The sequence below is a fragment of the Triturus cristatus genome, chromosome 2_2 (genome assembly GCF_964204655.1).
Source record: "Triturus cristatus chromosome 2_2, aTriCri1.1, whole genome shotgun sequence".
Classification (NCBI taxonomy): domain Eukaryota; kingdom Metazoa; phylum Chordata; class Amphibia; order Caudata; family Salamandridae; genus Triturus; species Triturus cristatus.
In genome coordinates, this window is record NC_140582.1 from 986,154,876 (window position 1) to 986,171,441 (window position 16,566).

Below are 16,566 nucleotides of genomic sequence, written 5' to 3' on the forward strand. Positions count from 1 at the left end.
CTCTGATGTGGGCTACCAAGCCAATCACCAAGCTCATCACAGTCAAGGAAAGGTTCAGACATCTTGAGAGTGGCAAGAATATTGCACTCTGGGACTGTCAAATGCCATACATCACCGGAAATTTGTCACCAAAGAGTAGGGGACCTAATAGCCCAATGGCTTGCACCTGCGTTGCCCCTCAGAGCACTTTCCCAGGATATAATGGCCACCTCTAGAACCCTGATCTTCAGTACACCATGCATTTAGAGAGTGAACTGAGAGAGGGATGTCCTGCTGCCTTTCAAAATGTACAAAGTGAGGCTGCACCGTCAGGAGGACTGCACTTGCTGCACTCTTGGCTAGTGAGATTGTACTGTGCCTGTGGCTCCTGGCTTAGGGAAAAGTTGATCTCCAGCCCCAGATTGTAGAAGTGACTCAAAGTGTCAATCAGCTGGTCCCCTGGAATAGCACCAGAGACATCAAAGCTGAGGAAGCCCAAACCGGCAAAGCAGTAGCTACTCCTGAGGGATCGCCACTGGCCAATGCTAGGCACACCAAGAGACAAATCCGAGATAGTCAAAAGTTTCACCCATATCTGCCAGACCAAGAAATGCTGTTAGAGAGCAGATTTGATGACTAAGAGAGACACTAACCACCCTCAAGAATATTCGATGTGACCGCTGTGTTACAAAATTGGAGGCCTCAGAACATCTGGCCTTTTACTATTGCAGAGAGGATGTTGTGAGAGCTCAAGTGCCATGGTCAAAGTCACACTAACCCCCAGTGGACCAAAGGATCAACCGCACTTCACCCCCGTCGACCGCACAGCTTCAGGAGCATCATTGAGCATCTTTCCTACCTGTATCCCCAGCATCAGGACCATTCATTCTTGTCTGCGGCGGTTGTTTCCTGAAGGCTGTAACTGGACTGGTAAAGGTTCTGGTGGCCAGGTAACTGTCCAAAGTAAACTTATTGGACTCCTAGACCTCCACCCTGTTGGGCTTGATCGCCTATATTTTTAATTTTTTTATTTTATGCGTTTTTATATAGCATGGACTTTACCTGAAGGTGTCAGAGCGCTTCGCAATATGAACAGTAATGTTACATGTTACAAAAGCAAACGTTACGCCACATGAGGCAATGGTGTTGGTATAGCCCCAGCAAGGCCCAGAGGGCACAGTTGTTCCAGGGCCCATTTGTTCTATTCCCAGCTGCGCCGCACCAGCACAGGCAGTTGCAACGTTTCTACCTATCTATTCAAAGGGCACATTGAGTGCCCAGGCCTTTCTCTCATTTACAGCTGCGCAGCAAGTAGTGCCAGCTGCACCGTTTAGGCCATTTAATCCTTGGGGGCAGTTCTGTTTGAGTTAGGAGTGAGATGCACTTCTTTGCCCCATCCCTTCACAGCTGCTCAGCATTTAGTGCCAGCTGCAAAATTTAGGTTTGCGCAAGTGCGCACCCTGGACTTTCGCTGCATTGGCAGAAGCTCTGACATTCTGGACACAGGGCATTTGAGCCCCTTTGAGATGGCCAGTTGGCCTGGGGGACTGTGAGGTTTGTTGGGTGCCAGGCCCTAATGTGATTATGTGGTGCTAGGAAATGTATTTCATGTAGTATGATTTTCGCACCCTGTTCTGGTTACCTCTAAATGTGTTTTTTATGATTATGAGGTTGTCTTGCATATTATGGTTTATGCTAGTGAGATTATGTTCCACCCTGTGCTTTATGCCCCTAATGTTAGTGATACTTAGGAGGTTAGGGTCTAATATTAGACTGTTGAGATTATGGGCGTACAATGCGTTTGGCGCCTAATGTGATGCTGTGCATAATGTGGTTTATGTTACAGGCTGATGCTAAGTACAGTGAATACCAGTGGTTACTGGTTGTACGTTTATGATCTGTTTTACTTTTACTAAGTTCGATTTTTGATGGTTCTGACAGTGGTCCAGTTGGCCCTGTCATGTGTAAACAATTCCCTTGTAAATATGATCTAGTGCCAGGTGGCACCATGTATAATATGTGATTACCTAGGTGAAGGGCCCATCAAATACCAGCGGAATCATAGAGACTCCCAAGCAGTAAAGCTTTCTCGACTACTGGAATCTGTGACCCCATCTTCTCCTGCTCTGAAGTAACAACGTGTTCCTAATCGCCTCACTTCCCGGACTGCACATTAGTTCAGATATCTCCACCCGACATCTGGAATATGTGCCCCCTTTTTGTCCTTATACTTCTCCTCACCACCGCTTTCCTAGTAACACCCTTCTCATGATCCCACCACCCTCCTCCTCCTCATTTTCCCAACATGGCCACCACTCGAGTTAAGTCTGGAATTAGTTGCTACAAAATCATTTATCCTCCTAACCTGACTAAAGCTTCAGCAAAACGATTCAAGCATAACACCATTGAATGTTTCCCTGATTCCCTTTATGTTGATCAATTTTACAATGGTTGTTATGGGAGGCTCAAAAACTATTTCATTTTTTTCACTCATGACATCCCCTCTTGGTCCACCAGCTTATATAATTCCCTTAACGTCACCTCCTCCTCCTCTATCCCTCATGGGAAACAGCTAAAAATGTCCCCCTCTGCGTGTTTCAACGGCTCCCTCACTATCTCACTCTATAACAACGGTACTGTCATGATCCAAGCCAAAGACACCTGTCTCTCTCTCTTTGACCACCTCTTCCCTTCCCTTCTCCCCTCCCCTGCGACCGGGTTATCCCTTAACTCTTCATCTAGCTCCACCCATTACTCCCTTTCTCCTCCCCTGACACCCCTACACTCCAATAGGCTGCACCCTCGGGAGGCACAGGTCGACCCTCTTCCCTCCCCCTCCCCTGTGCCCTCCTCTCCCATTCTTCCCTCCTCACAGTATGCCCCCCCTTCATCACTTCAGCCTTACTTCTAGCTAATACGCTCCTCGTCCAATCTGCACCGTCCCGGTACGCCAATCTCATCTCCTCCCCCCTATCCTTACCTGCCACCCCCCTTTTTAGTCCACCTCTCCTCCAATCTTCTCCCCTAGTTAACTTTCCTTACGTTCCCTTTACTCCCTCCTCTTCTCCTCTTCTCTACCCCCTCCTCCCCTCGCTATGTACCCTGATTTCTCCACAAACCCATTGCATCTCTCTCCTTCCCCCCACTCCTCCAGCAATGCTGTGCTACCCCCTTTCCCCCTTTGGTAACCCTTTCCCTTTCCCTCTCTCGGGCCTAGTAGGACCACTTCCTTTCTTCAACTTCCCTATCTCCCAACCCCCCTCACTCTGCCAGATGCCCATTCCCTCACAGCCACCTCACCTAGATGACATGACCTCTCCAACCCTGCCCCTCTTTTCCTCCCAAACCTCCTTCATTCCTATGACTCCACATATTCCTCCCCTCTCCTTCTGCCCCACCGCCTCGCTCGTCACCTATCTCCCCCTAATTATGTCCTTAATTCCTATCCTTCTTGCAACGCCAACAAAGACAACTCTCCTTTCACCTCTGATGCACCAACGCCCGCTCTCAACCACCACCTTTCCCCACCTCTGAACCCTGTACCCCAACTCCCCTCCCATTCCCCCACCTCTCCCTGCCTTCCACCGCCAATTGCACCCCCTCCTGTTTCCATCGAGCCACCCAACATGCTGTGCTCTGCCCTACTCTCTCTGGAAAATAAGCTAGGCTCTCTTATCACCTCCATCTACAAACTTGAAGCTACCATTTCACTTTTTAGCTCCAAGATTCCACTTTTCCATACACCTCAATTCCTTTGGAAAACACTCACCTTCCCACGAGAGGCACCTCGCCCCCACACCCCATAATAGCCAAGCATAACCTGTCATCTGAAAACATCGCAAACTCACACAAGCCCTCGAACACCACCCTTCTTCCACTTTCATCTCCAAGTAACCCTACTATCTACACTATTCCGACCATCTCCTCTGTCAGTACCACTCATCCACCTAAACCCTCCCGAGCACCCTCGTATAAGTACAATATCCCTATCACCCCTCATAGCCCAAGTGCCCCGTCACCAAAACAGTCTCGACAGAGCTGCGCTGTCTGCTCCACAACTGCAGATCTGCAATAAAACACAAACTTGAAATCTCCGATACCATCATCCTTCACAATATTGACATGCTCTTCCTCACAGAGACCTGGTTCAATGATACCTCTCACTCTATGTTTGATCTCCTATTACCCACAGGCTATTCTATATTTAGAAATGACAGAATTGACAAAGTTGGGGGAGGTGTTGCAGTCATCTTTAGAAACTCCCTTCAACTTAACGCTTTTCCTAACAGCTCCTTCCGCACTTTTGAATGCCTATCTCTTGAGCTTCAATTGCACCACCGCTCACCCCTCAGATTCCATGCCATTTACCGCCCCCCTGGTAGTGGCCCTTCGTTTATGGAGGAACTCACTGACTTCATCAGCGACCAATACTCACAAAGAGACAATCAGATCTTCGTGGGTGACTTCAATCTCCACTGGGGCTCACCTCAAGACTCTTCTGCAAATTTGCTGGCCACCTTCCTCTCTCCAAACGATCTTATCCAACACTGCACAGAAACAACACACTCTAAGGGCTCAATACTGGACCTTGTTATTTCTAAAGCAGGCATGCTTACTATCGCTACCCCTATTCATATAGACTGGTCTGTCCACCTCCTCATGCCATTCTCTCTTCACCTATCACACTCTATAACTCTCGGCCAACCTAAGAGGGCTACCTCCTGGTTCCGTGATACTAAAAATATTGACCTCTGTACCCTCTGTGAATCAGCTTTGCTATCACTTCCAAGGCTAGACCCGAACTTAGATGTTAACGAACTCACCTCCCAATGCCTCACAGTCCTTGCAGTCGAAATCAATAACGTCGCTCCTCTCCAAAGCAAGAAGAAAAGGCCTACTCCCTCAGCACCTTGGTTCAACAAATCCTTCTATGAAGAAAGGAAGTACCTAAGATTCCTGGAGAAACAATGGAGACAAGCACCCTCCACTGATAATTTGGCCACGCTTCATTCAGCAAGATCCAAGTACCACAAGCACATCTTCCTTGGAAAAGTGTACACTTCAGAACCCTCCTCGACTCAGCCACAAATAGACCTAAAAACTATTCGATCTCATCAAGAATCCAAACTGCTCTCCCCCAACCTTCAAGTTGGAGGATTTTACAAAGAAAACAGCGGAATTCGTTATATTCTTTGATGAAAAAGTGAAATCACTTATGGATCAGGTCATTCATCCTACCCCTCCAGAGGAGCGCAAATACTTAGCCATTTGGCAGAACTTTGACCCCATCTCTGAAAATGCCCTCTTCAAATGCATCCTCGAAGCAAAGCCCTCCAACCATTCTCTTGACCCCATCCCTAGTTCCATTGCCATTGACTTCTATACCCATTCTCTTTCCTATTGGACCACGCTGGTTAACTTCACCCTCTGTCAAGGCTCCCTTCCTGTTTCCTTCAAAACTGGGCAGGTCACCCCTCTGCTTAAAAAACCCACCGCTGATGCGATCGACCTCAACAACTTCTGCCCCATCACTAACCTACCTTTTCTTGCGAAAATCACAGAAAGATGTGTACCGAAACAACTCTCCCGTTATATCAAGGACAATGATCTTCTTGACAATTTCCGGTCCGGCTTCATTCAAAACTGCAGCACTGAAACAGCCCTGCTGCAAGTGATTGATGACGCGCTACAGATACTTGATTCGGGGGAGTCTTGTCTTCTAATTCTCCTTGACCTTTCCGCAGCCTTTGACACTGTCAATCACAACACTCTCCTTAACACTCTTCAACAGAGAATGGGCATGGAGGGCACTATGCTTAAATGGTTTGCTTCCTTCCTCTCTGATACATCCCAAATGATCAAAATAGCGAACAGTCTTTCATCTGGTTTGGCGGTAGGTCAAGGTGTTCCTCAAGGCTCTATACTTGCACCCACATTGTTCAATCTTTTTTTAGAACCATTGGGAAATCTCCTAAGTAAATCCGGGATCCACTATCATCTCTATGCGGACGACACTCAAATCTACCTCAAGGTGGCCTCCACTCACGATCTCTCCATCCTAGGCTCTACTCTCTACTACATTCAAAACTGGATGTTAATTCATCAACTAATTCTGAATCCCTCCAAAACTGAATTCCTCCTCCTATCATCCTCACTTTCTCCTCCCCTGGTTCAATCATGGATGGATCAGATGAATCTACTTAACAATAAACCCATCATTGTCGACAGCGCAAAATCCCTTGGTGTCATACTCGACAAAAAACTCAATCTACTCTCCCACATCAATTCCATTGCAAAGTCTGCTCGATACCAACTGCGCCTTCTTTGGGGGATTTGTCGCTTCTTCCTGGAGTAAGACCTGAAAACCCTGGTCCAATCGCTGGTTCTCTCCAGACTGGACTACTGCAATTCTCTTCTTACTGGCCTCCCCAAATCCCACCTCTCCCCCCTTAAATCTGTTCTCCATTCAGCAGCTCATTTCATATATGGGGCCAAAAGAAGCGACCACATCACACCCATTTTATCCACCCTCCGTTGGCTTCCCATCGAGGCAAGATCTATCTTCAAGACTGCCTGTATCACCCACCAAGCCTTGCACTCCTCTTCTCCTCACTACCTGGCGAATAAACTGAAACTATCTGGAGGCTCTAGACCATCACGTAATGCGGAAAATGTATTGCTTGAACCTCCCATTTTCAAGAAGGAAAGATCGATGGCCCAATCCTTTTCAGGCAACGCGGTGAGAATCTGAAACTTACTTCCGCCTCAGCTCCGGACCACCACCTCTTCCCACCTCTTCCAAGGTCTTCAAAACTGACCTCAAAGTTCTCCTCCTTCAAAGACACTTCCAAATTTAATTCACACCCTCTCTATTATCTGAGGGAAGTCCTTCCATTATAGGAAATTCTGTTCTCCATGACTATAGAAGTGCCTTCCCAGTGTGTTCTTGTGGTTTGAGTGTCTGCCAATTATTGCAGTATTATACTACTACCTGTATTTTGTACTCTTTTGCAACATGCACACGTCACTTTTCCTCTTGTAATGTATCGTTTCCTACCTCTTGTATTTTGCTTGCTTTTGATACATGCACAATTGCCACCATTGCCTCATGTAACGTAACGTTTGTTCTTGTGTTTTGAGTGTCTGCCATTTATTGCAGTATTATACCTCTACTTGTTCTTTTTTATGCTTTTGTAACATGCACACGTCACTATTTCCTCTTGTAATGTATCATCTCTTGTATTTTGTTTGCTCTTGATACATGCACAATTGTCACTATTGCCTCATGTAACGTAACGTTTGCTTTTGTAACATGCTCACTTGGGCCTATGCCAGGCTAAAGTCGCTGAGCTAACTGTTTCAAACTATTCAAGCACTTGCAAAGTGTTTGTTGATCAATACTTGTTTGCGGTTTCATTTAAAAGTATTTATTTCTTCAAAGATCTGTATCTTCAGAACCCTCTTGTGGATTTTGATGATTAAGGACTCTAAAAGTTCATAACAATATGCTCTATTTTTATAAATTGTGGTAGTATCTCTATCTTGTTGTGTGACTTTCTTATTCCGTTGTTTGGTGCTGTTAAATACTTTACAGTCAGTTCCTTTGTTGAGCCTTGCTGATCAAAGCCACAGCTACCCAGGTTTAAGCATAAGGTTTGCAAACGAGCCTGATTAGGCCCAAGACACGTTTTGTGAGTCCATTAGACAATAAGGCCCCACAGCCATCTCATATAATAAATCCAGATCCTCACAGCATTGTTATGTATAGCTGTCACAGAGAGCCATTAGTGTGAACAAGAAATTCTAAATGTGGCTATTCACTGCTACAGTATTGCAACATTGGGTAATATAAACCACTGTTGCTATGGCATAAAGGAATTGCAGGATGCTATCAAAGGGCTTTCTGAGAGTCTGTCAGAGTATCACTGGCTTACAGGTCTGATGGAGGGCAGAGGGCAGATGGAGCAGGTTCAGGAGGGAAGGGGGTTGAGATGTCACTGAGTGTGGTGGCTTTTTTTGACTGGAGGCTTGTTATTTTCTATGCATTTGGGAGACGAAGGAGAAACCAAGTTATATATGGCTGCACAATATGCCTCTGCCTCTTTGTAGCAGTTGAATATATGGCGAAATGATTTTTGGGGGGCATACATAACATAAACAACATAACAGGCATGTTTTAACCTTGGGGTTCTAAGGGACAACAGAGCCAACTCAAACGTTGCTCTTGTTGACTATTTGAAGTCCCTAAAATCTCCTTGGTGAAAACCATCCCCAGTATTCACTGTTACACATCTATGATTCTGTGGATAGAGAACACCAGGAAACTAATTGCATTCTTAAGAAATCATGCAGTTATCAAAAGCACTATCTTAGCACACCGTCACACCCATCTTGAAAGTCAGTATGCAACTAATGAAGGAGATAATACTACCCTACGCTAACTTCACTCAGCTGCACAGAATCAGAAGCAGTTTCGCGTAAAATTCAGGGTTTCCACTAAGATACATTACAGCGGAGGATGAAAGTACTTCGGCATTTTTTGGACCCTTCTAACTTTCTACTGAATGTATAATGTGCCATATAATCTACAGAAAGGAACTCTTTACTTTGGCAGATTTCTCTGTTGTATGCTCAGGCAGGCATCCAGGATTCTGAGTAGAGTTGCACAGTTTTATTCCTGAAACAATCCAGTAGCTCTTGCAAATACTGTGATTTCTAACAGTAGGTTGAAAAAATGATCTACATGTGTTTTTTTCACATTATGATCAGGACTTTCAAACCTAATTTAGGCTAGACAACATCCCAGATTGGTTTTAAAGTTAAGTCGCGATAAAACTGTGAGACAATATTGTAAATTGGTGAGGTAAAACTAGACCGGTGCTGTATTTGAGCCACTTTTTATGAGCACACCACACAATGGTGCTCTCAGCCTATGTTTTAGCTCAGCACGAGTGTGTATCAATTCAATGAACTGAAAATGAAAGATTTGGACTTCCATGCCATCCTAATAGAATGGGATGACCTACAGTTGTCCGAAATGTCACACATTTTTTAAAAGTGTGATGGTCAGCAGGTGATGGTGTCACTGCCATTTGGCAGCAGTTCGGTGAGCTGTCTGTGAGGCTGTCTGCAGTCCAATACTTTGGATCCTGGCACTTATGTTTTTACAAAATAAGCACTGGGCTAGTCCAGAGTTTGAAAGCAGGAAAAGCCCAATCCTGGCCCAAGGAAGACTTTCCCCATGTAGTAAAAAAAAATCATAGCTCTACTTCTGAGGTTCTCATCAGGTCAGGAATAGCTGAAAGACTCGCTTCCTATAACTGGATGTATCCTAAAATCATTTCAATTTGACTATTTAGATGTATCCATTTAATTACTCTTGTTTGAGTTGAACCTCTTTGCAAATGGCATCTGTACGTCTGCTCCTCGTCCAAAAGAAATGTTTGCGGCAGAATCAGAATGTTATGTCTCCCCGTATTTTTCCCACGGTACATTTCAGCAGGTCAAAACCTGCTGAAATTTACAGTGTGAAAAATGTCAATTACACTCTGAGATGACAGTGGTGCCGGAACAATTTTCAAAGTGCGGGTGCTGACGTCATAGTTGAATTTAAAGGGATTGTGAAACTCGCATCACACAAAAACAAGTGGAGCAAATGAGTCACGCCCATTTGGCGAGAGAGTGGTAAAGGATCAGAATGCTGCTAGTCGTGCATCGTGGAGCACATTGTTGTAATATTACTAAAGCTTGGTGTGGTAGCGCCCATTCATTTACAGACAGCCCAATCTCCATTGAAGTGGCTACTAAAGTTACAAAGGCATCCAGTTTTAGTGATAAAACTATATAGCCCACAAAGGAAAATGTGTGGAAAGTAGGTGTCAGCAAACATTTTACATTTGCACATTATCTAATAAAGTGTCTTGATTTGTTTTGATCCTATTCATATTTGTTTCCATCTTACCTCGCAATTACAAAAAAGTGCTTCCTTTCCTAATTGCTGATATATTTTCAAAGATGTGTACAGTTCATGTATGTCTTACACTTTGTTATGTGCTAGAAGAATTGAAATGCTGCAGCTTTTCTTTTCAGGCCAGCAAGACGGTGATGTAGTTTTTATGAAATACTTTCACTTTACAGTCAGAGTAAGAAAAGTAAACACCAATCATCATGTTAAAAGAATAAGCAACAAATTAGCAGAAGACATCAGGCTTTATCCCTCTGTGTCTGGAGGTGCAGCAAAGGTAACTAGATACAAATAACATTTACAGCCATCTTTATTGCTCATTCACCTTCTAAAATTCAGCATGAATATTTTGGGGCTGCCCCCTTCGCCCCTACTTCCAGCGCCTGTGCGAGGTGTTGACTTCTGTGCGAAAAGACACATTTACGCTTGACATTCCTCATTTTCACCAGGGAAATTTGGAATTAGAATTATATTTCTTGGTAAATTTAGAGCCACGAGGTATCGGTTTCACTTGCACTTCATCCCGGACAATTGCAATTCCGGCCACAGTGGCGCCAAGATAATAGGTCTAACTGAACCCTTGTATTATCAATGAAGTACTAGTTCTAAATAAAATTGCCATTTCAAACAATTAGCGTTCTTGCGCTGATCGGGCAGAGCAAACTAAGGGGCATATCAAGAACAACCGGCGATAATTATCTCTAAGTGCACTTAGCACTAGGATAATTATCGCCGGCTAGCGTGAATTTTTATCGCTGAGATAGCGTGCTATTAGCAACGCTTATCTCAATAGCGATAAAAATCCTCACGCTAACAGGCTAACATGAGATTATCGCTGGAAACTCAGCGATAATCTCACGTTAACTTGTTGATAGGGACAGGCAAACTTAGCCATGATATCCTCCTTCCATAGGATATCATGGCTAAGTCAGAAAAATACCAGACGTAAAAAAGCAGCGTTAACCGTGGTTAGCGCTGCTTTTTTTGTCTCTAACAGGGTTAGCAACATTCATGATAATAGGAGAAATGTCGCTTAGCGACATTTCTCCTATTATTTTACTCTGGAACGCCCCCTTTGCATCTCATTAGAGATGCAAGGGGAAGCGTAGAGTAAAAGGGTGCTAACATGCAAATTTGCATGTTAGCACCCTGTTGTTGATAGGGCGCTAGTTTTATCTCTCCTTTTTTGGCTTTTAAAGCCAAAAAAGCAGAGATAAAGCCCTTGTTGATATGCCCCTTCATTTTTCACTGGTCAATCGGAAAAATGTTCGGTGCAAAAAGGCCTCGTCACCATTCTAAAATGTGCAGTCCACGGTGCGGGGCATGCAATCTCTCCCATTATTAATGCCGTTATTACAATTGAAGAAGGGAAAAGGTTTGCTCGAGACTTTTCAACAAAAGACACAAACTAGTAACACAACTAAAGCGTATTTAGGAAAAAAAAAACTATACTGTATTTCTCAGAGCACTTGACAGCTGAAATGACAACAATGTGTCATAGAAATTGGATTCTCACTTATAAGTACTTTTTTCGGGATCGACTTTTTCCACTACATTTAAAGCTATCGTGTTCCCTCAGCTGGATTCGCAGAGACATGTCAGCAAATTTCGACACATCTGCAGATAAGAGTTTGATGCTTCTCTTGTGGCTGGCTGGCACTGAGATGTTTTCAATTAATTCGAGAATGCTGACCTAAGACATTAATGGCAGCAACACATTATTTATAGGATAAAATACAGATGTTGCCCAAAAATATGCCAATAATTTAAATGCTTTGGAATTTTAAGCATCTTTTTATACTTTGAATTTACGAAAGCGATACATGGAATCAGGTGTAATAAACATGAAGTTTACATATATCTTTTACCGACATTTTACATGAAACATGTAGCAAAACATGGAAAAAATAGCATTTGCCTAGCGAATATTTTAAGTGTCTTTTTGTGTTACTCTTGACAACCCTTATGAATGCACCCCATCAGTAGCTGTAGACGACTCGGGCCCCTGATCATTTAATGTGGATTTTTATCATGGATCTATCTGCAGGTATGTTCCTTTTCATCTCGTTCTGTACTATGAGTCTGTCGAGACGTGGCTCACACATGGTGGGTTTGTCAGGTCGATGCTCAATAGGAAGAGGCAATGAATAGGATGAGTAGGAAAACAAAAAAAAAAGTCATCTCGCCAGACACCAGGGAACGGACGTGGCTGGAGACTAGCTGTAACTACATGTGACCATATATGAGTCACATATAGAGTATGAAAAGGGAAAACAAGATATATTTCCTAATCGCAGTCCTTGCTAGTGAGCATTCTTTGTTCAGTAGACAGAACATACCCCTAGAAGTAAAATCAACCAACTCTCCACCCAAAATGGCCTTACAGGAAGTTCCTGTCATGTGACTCATAGAGGTGGGTTGAGCATGAAGCACATCCTGTTTTTTTATTCTGTGTGCTGTGAAGTTCACCGAATTGAAGTGAGTGATTCTTAATGTTCTTTATTTTTATTTGGTTATTTTAATTTTGGCCTGTTAAAGCGACTGTTGTTTTTCTATTGCACTGTGCTACCTCCCACACTGGGCGATTGGGAGGCAGCCGCTGTTGCCTGCACAGGCTGTCTCTCGTGGGGAGCAACAGGGAGGCAGTCATTCTTCTCCGTGTTATGGTGAGAGTGCTACATTGGGGCTGCTTCTCGCCCTGTGCTAGATCTGAAGTTGGTCAACCGCTATGTTGCTTATCGGAAGTTCAAGATGGTGAATTTACAGAGAATTTTGGTTCTTATTTCTCCTGATTCCTTTCTGACTTCCTGTGACTTTTGAATAATTATTTTCAAATTCCTATTCATCCATCTTCACAGAGGTTCTGTGCATTGGAACAGCACTTTCAGTCCTGTGTCTTCTCTTTTGGTTTGGCATCTGCTCCCAATTTCTTCACTAAAACTCTAGTTCCCTTGGTGGGAAACCTTCATTATTTGGGTATTTTTCTATTCCCTTACTTGGATGACTGGTTGCTTTCTGCATTATTTTTTCTCAAAGGCTTGGATGCTGCTTGGATGGCTCGGTCACGTTTGGATGATCATCGTTTTATCCTAAGCCTGAGCAAATCCCATCATCTTCCAACACAGAGCTTCAATTCATAGGCTCTCTTCAACACAAGGTTGGGGAAGGTATTCTTGCCTCCTCTGTGGCATCAAAGGCTCATGTCTTATCTTCAGTGTCTGGTTCAAACTTCTGCAACTCTAGCAAGGAAATGGCTGAGAGACCAGGGGGACATGGCGGCAGCTCTTTATCTGGTTCCCTGGGCTCGTAGACACCTCAGTCATCTGGTGTAATACTGCCTCTCACTGGAGTCCGGCCTCTCAGTAGGTCGAGGTATTGGATCTGGTTTTGGCTCCATTTGTTGAGAAACTCCAGAGGTGGCTGCAACATTCGAATCTCAACAAAGAGATTTTCTTGGAATCACCTCTTCCTCTGATATTGACTACGATTGACAATTCCCTGGCTCGGGTGCGAGAAACATTCAGCTGCAGAGTCCCTGAAGACCTCAAATTGGAAAGAACTAACAACTGTCTTCAAAGCCCAGACAATCTTTGCACCTCTTATATGGGGGAAACCTCTGCAAATCAGGACGGACAATCAGGTGGCCTGAGCCTATCTGAATCATTTTGGGGAGCACTCAGTCTTCTCTCCTGGCCTTGTTTGCAAACCAGATAAGGGCTTGGCCAGAGGACAATCTGTAGACATTTTCAGCATTCCTTCTTCCGAGGAGGAAACATTTGCATGTGGATCAGCTGAGTCACTAGCTCCCTTTCTCAGTCTCAATGTGTTTATCTCCTCAGGTGTTTCAGGAAATTGTGGTCCGATTTGGGGACCCATGGCTGGACCTCTTTGCTTCTCCCCTCAATGCTCTCTTGCCCTAGTTCTGCTCTCTCATTCAATTCAGAACCCAAGAAAGGTGAGCACCCTGTGAATATATGAGAGGCATTGGAAGAATGTTTCTTCCTTTTGTGTTCCTAGAGGATTTTCTCCCACCACCTGTGGGTTGGGTGGGGGTCAAGTTTTGGAATTCCTTAAGGATGGGTTTCTTTTGGGTCTATCAGTGTCCATGTTGCATAGTCAGTGGGACAGAGATTGGTGCATTGCTTTCCCATCCTCCGTATCTAAAGTTTTTTCAGTACAAGGTCGTTCCTTTTTTCCCAAGGTTCAATCTGCTTTTCATATCTCTCAAGATATTGGTCTACTGGCTTTTTTTCCTTATGCCTCAAAGGACAATGACATCCTTTTAAATTCCCTTGGTTTGTCATAGGCTCTTTCCATTGATCTTGAGAGAATGGCAGCTTTTAAGAAGGTTGACTGTCTTTTTGTCATTTTTGGTGTAGGGTCATTGTCCTACTACTTCAGCTCTCTCTCACTGGGTATGGACGATAAGTTCCCTGGTTTATCAGAAATCAGGGGTGTCTCTCCCTCAGGCATTTCAAGGTGGATCAACCAGATATGTAGCATCCTCCCGGGAAGCTTTCAAGGGGGCCTCATTGAAGGACATCTGTGTGGCAGTCATGTGAGCCACTCTACATATGTGTATTTCATCATTAGAAGTTGAGAACGAGGGATGGGATTGTTTTAGATTTTGGGTGGCCAATTTTTATCCTCTGTTCACTAATTGATGTTGGTTTCTATACGATTACACATTGTTTTCCTTGATTCAAATATGTGCATCTACAACTATGTTGGCAATTTTTTCTCAGAAGCTTTGGCTTACACTTCCTGGAAAGAATGTCATGAGAAAGATGAAGGAGGTAGGAGATGACACAGTTACTTACAGGTAATCTTAATTACTTCGAGACATGGCCTTCCTCATCACAGTCCTAAATCCCTCCCTCCCTCTCTATGGGAAGATGGGGGAAAAACGCTGGCTTGCTGTTCCAGAATGTGCTTAAGGCTCAACCCACCTTTAAATATCACATGACTGGAACTGCCTGTGAGGCTATTATGGGTGGGGCGAGTTTGTTGTATTTACTTCCTTGGGTGAATTCTGTCCACTGAACAAACAGTACTTATTGGTAAGCATTGTGACGAGGAAGACTATACCTTAGAGTAATGTAGATTACCAGTAAGTAACCGAATCATTAAAATATATTTCCTGCAACATACTATGTATGTCTGTCACTGGCGGCCCTTGTGGGGCAGCACCTATAGCTTGTGCTGCACTTGTTTGTGGCAGGATCCATTCACAGTGGTGTTTTGAGTGTGCCACCTAAATTGCACAAATCCAGAGGATGGATGGAGAAGAGTGGGTGAAAGGTCATTGGTGTTCTTTTTTTTGTTGTTTTCCTAGACACTCTGGCTTGCTGAAGTTGGTATTGTTCTGTTAAATAGATCCTATTAGCAAGCTGATATTTCAAGGAGTGTTACGGGTATCCCATTGACAGGAGATACTGCCAGTTGCATCTGAAAGCCTATCTCTTCCCTCTCATCCACTGGGCTGTTTATCCCGAGATTGCCAACAAGAGAAAAGGCAAAAAGCAAGAACTACATTTTATTTTGCCTTTCACAACTCTGTGCTTTGGCTCTACAATAAAGGTTCTATGTAGAAATAGATAGATCATCTATTTCTTTCACCCAACTGCATGTTGTATTCTAGGGCTTGCAGTTTTGCTCTTGACAGTATAATTATCACATCAAAACATCAGCATGCAAAGTGCTGTTGGTTAATTGCCAAAATTGGCAGGAGTTATTATTCATGACATGGAGCCACTTTCAGCTAGCTTCAAAAATTTTACAAAGTTGCCTACTCCATTGCAAAAAATGCTTGTTTCAAACGTAAAAAGAAAAATACTCATATATTTTGTGTGGGTTCCCTCTTTAACTTACATGTTGCATTAAAAAAACATTAACAATGGTGCTCATTTGTTTGTCATGTTTAGTGAAAAGTTTTATACCAAGCTTCCCAACAATGGTACAACATGGACAGCCACAGCACAATCTTCCCTAACACATTAAATAATAAGGTAAGAACAGGTGGCAGCAGCAGAAAGAACATCATACAGTTCTCTCACACTATCAGGACAGGTACAAAACAGGAAAATAATGCACTAAAGAGTAAGTACTTACTTACTTATGCCTACTATGCCTCCTGGGTGATAGGCCATCAACCAAGACTCTCCATCCATCTCTGCCCTTGGCTTTTCTTTCAATCTGACTCCAGATGTAACCCATCTTCTTGTAGTCAGCCTCGAGGCTGACTGCAAGAAGATGGGTTACACCTGGAGTCAGGTGTTTCTTGGCCTTCCTCTTTTCCTTTTCCTCATAAGGTTCCAGGTCAGTGTTTGCTTGGTGGTGTTTGATTTGGGCTTGCAGATGGTGTGACCTATCTAGCTCCAGCAACTTTTCATGATTTGTTAATGAACAGGGAGTTGGTAAGTCTGCTGCCATAGGTTGTTGTTGCTGATGGTGTTTGGCCAGCGGATTTGGAGGATTTTACTCGGACAGGTGTTGATGAAGGTCTGGATTTTGTTGGTGGTGGTCACTGTTATCGTTTAAGGTTCTTCTCCATACAGAATGACTGATTTTGCTCTAGTATTACAAAGTCTGATCTTTGTTCACAGCGTTAGGTCTTTGGAGCT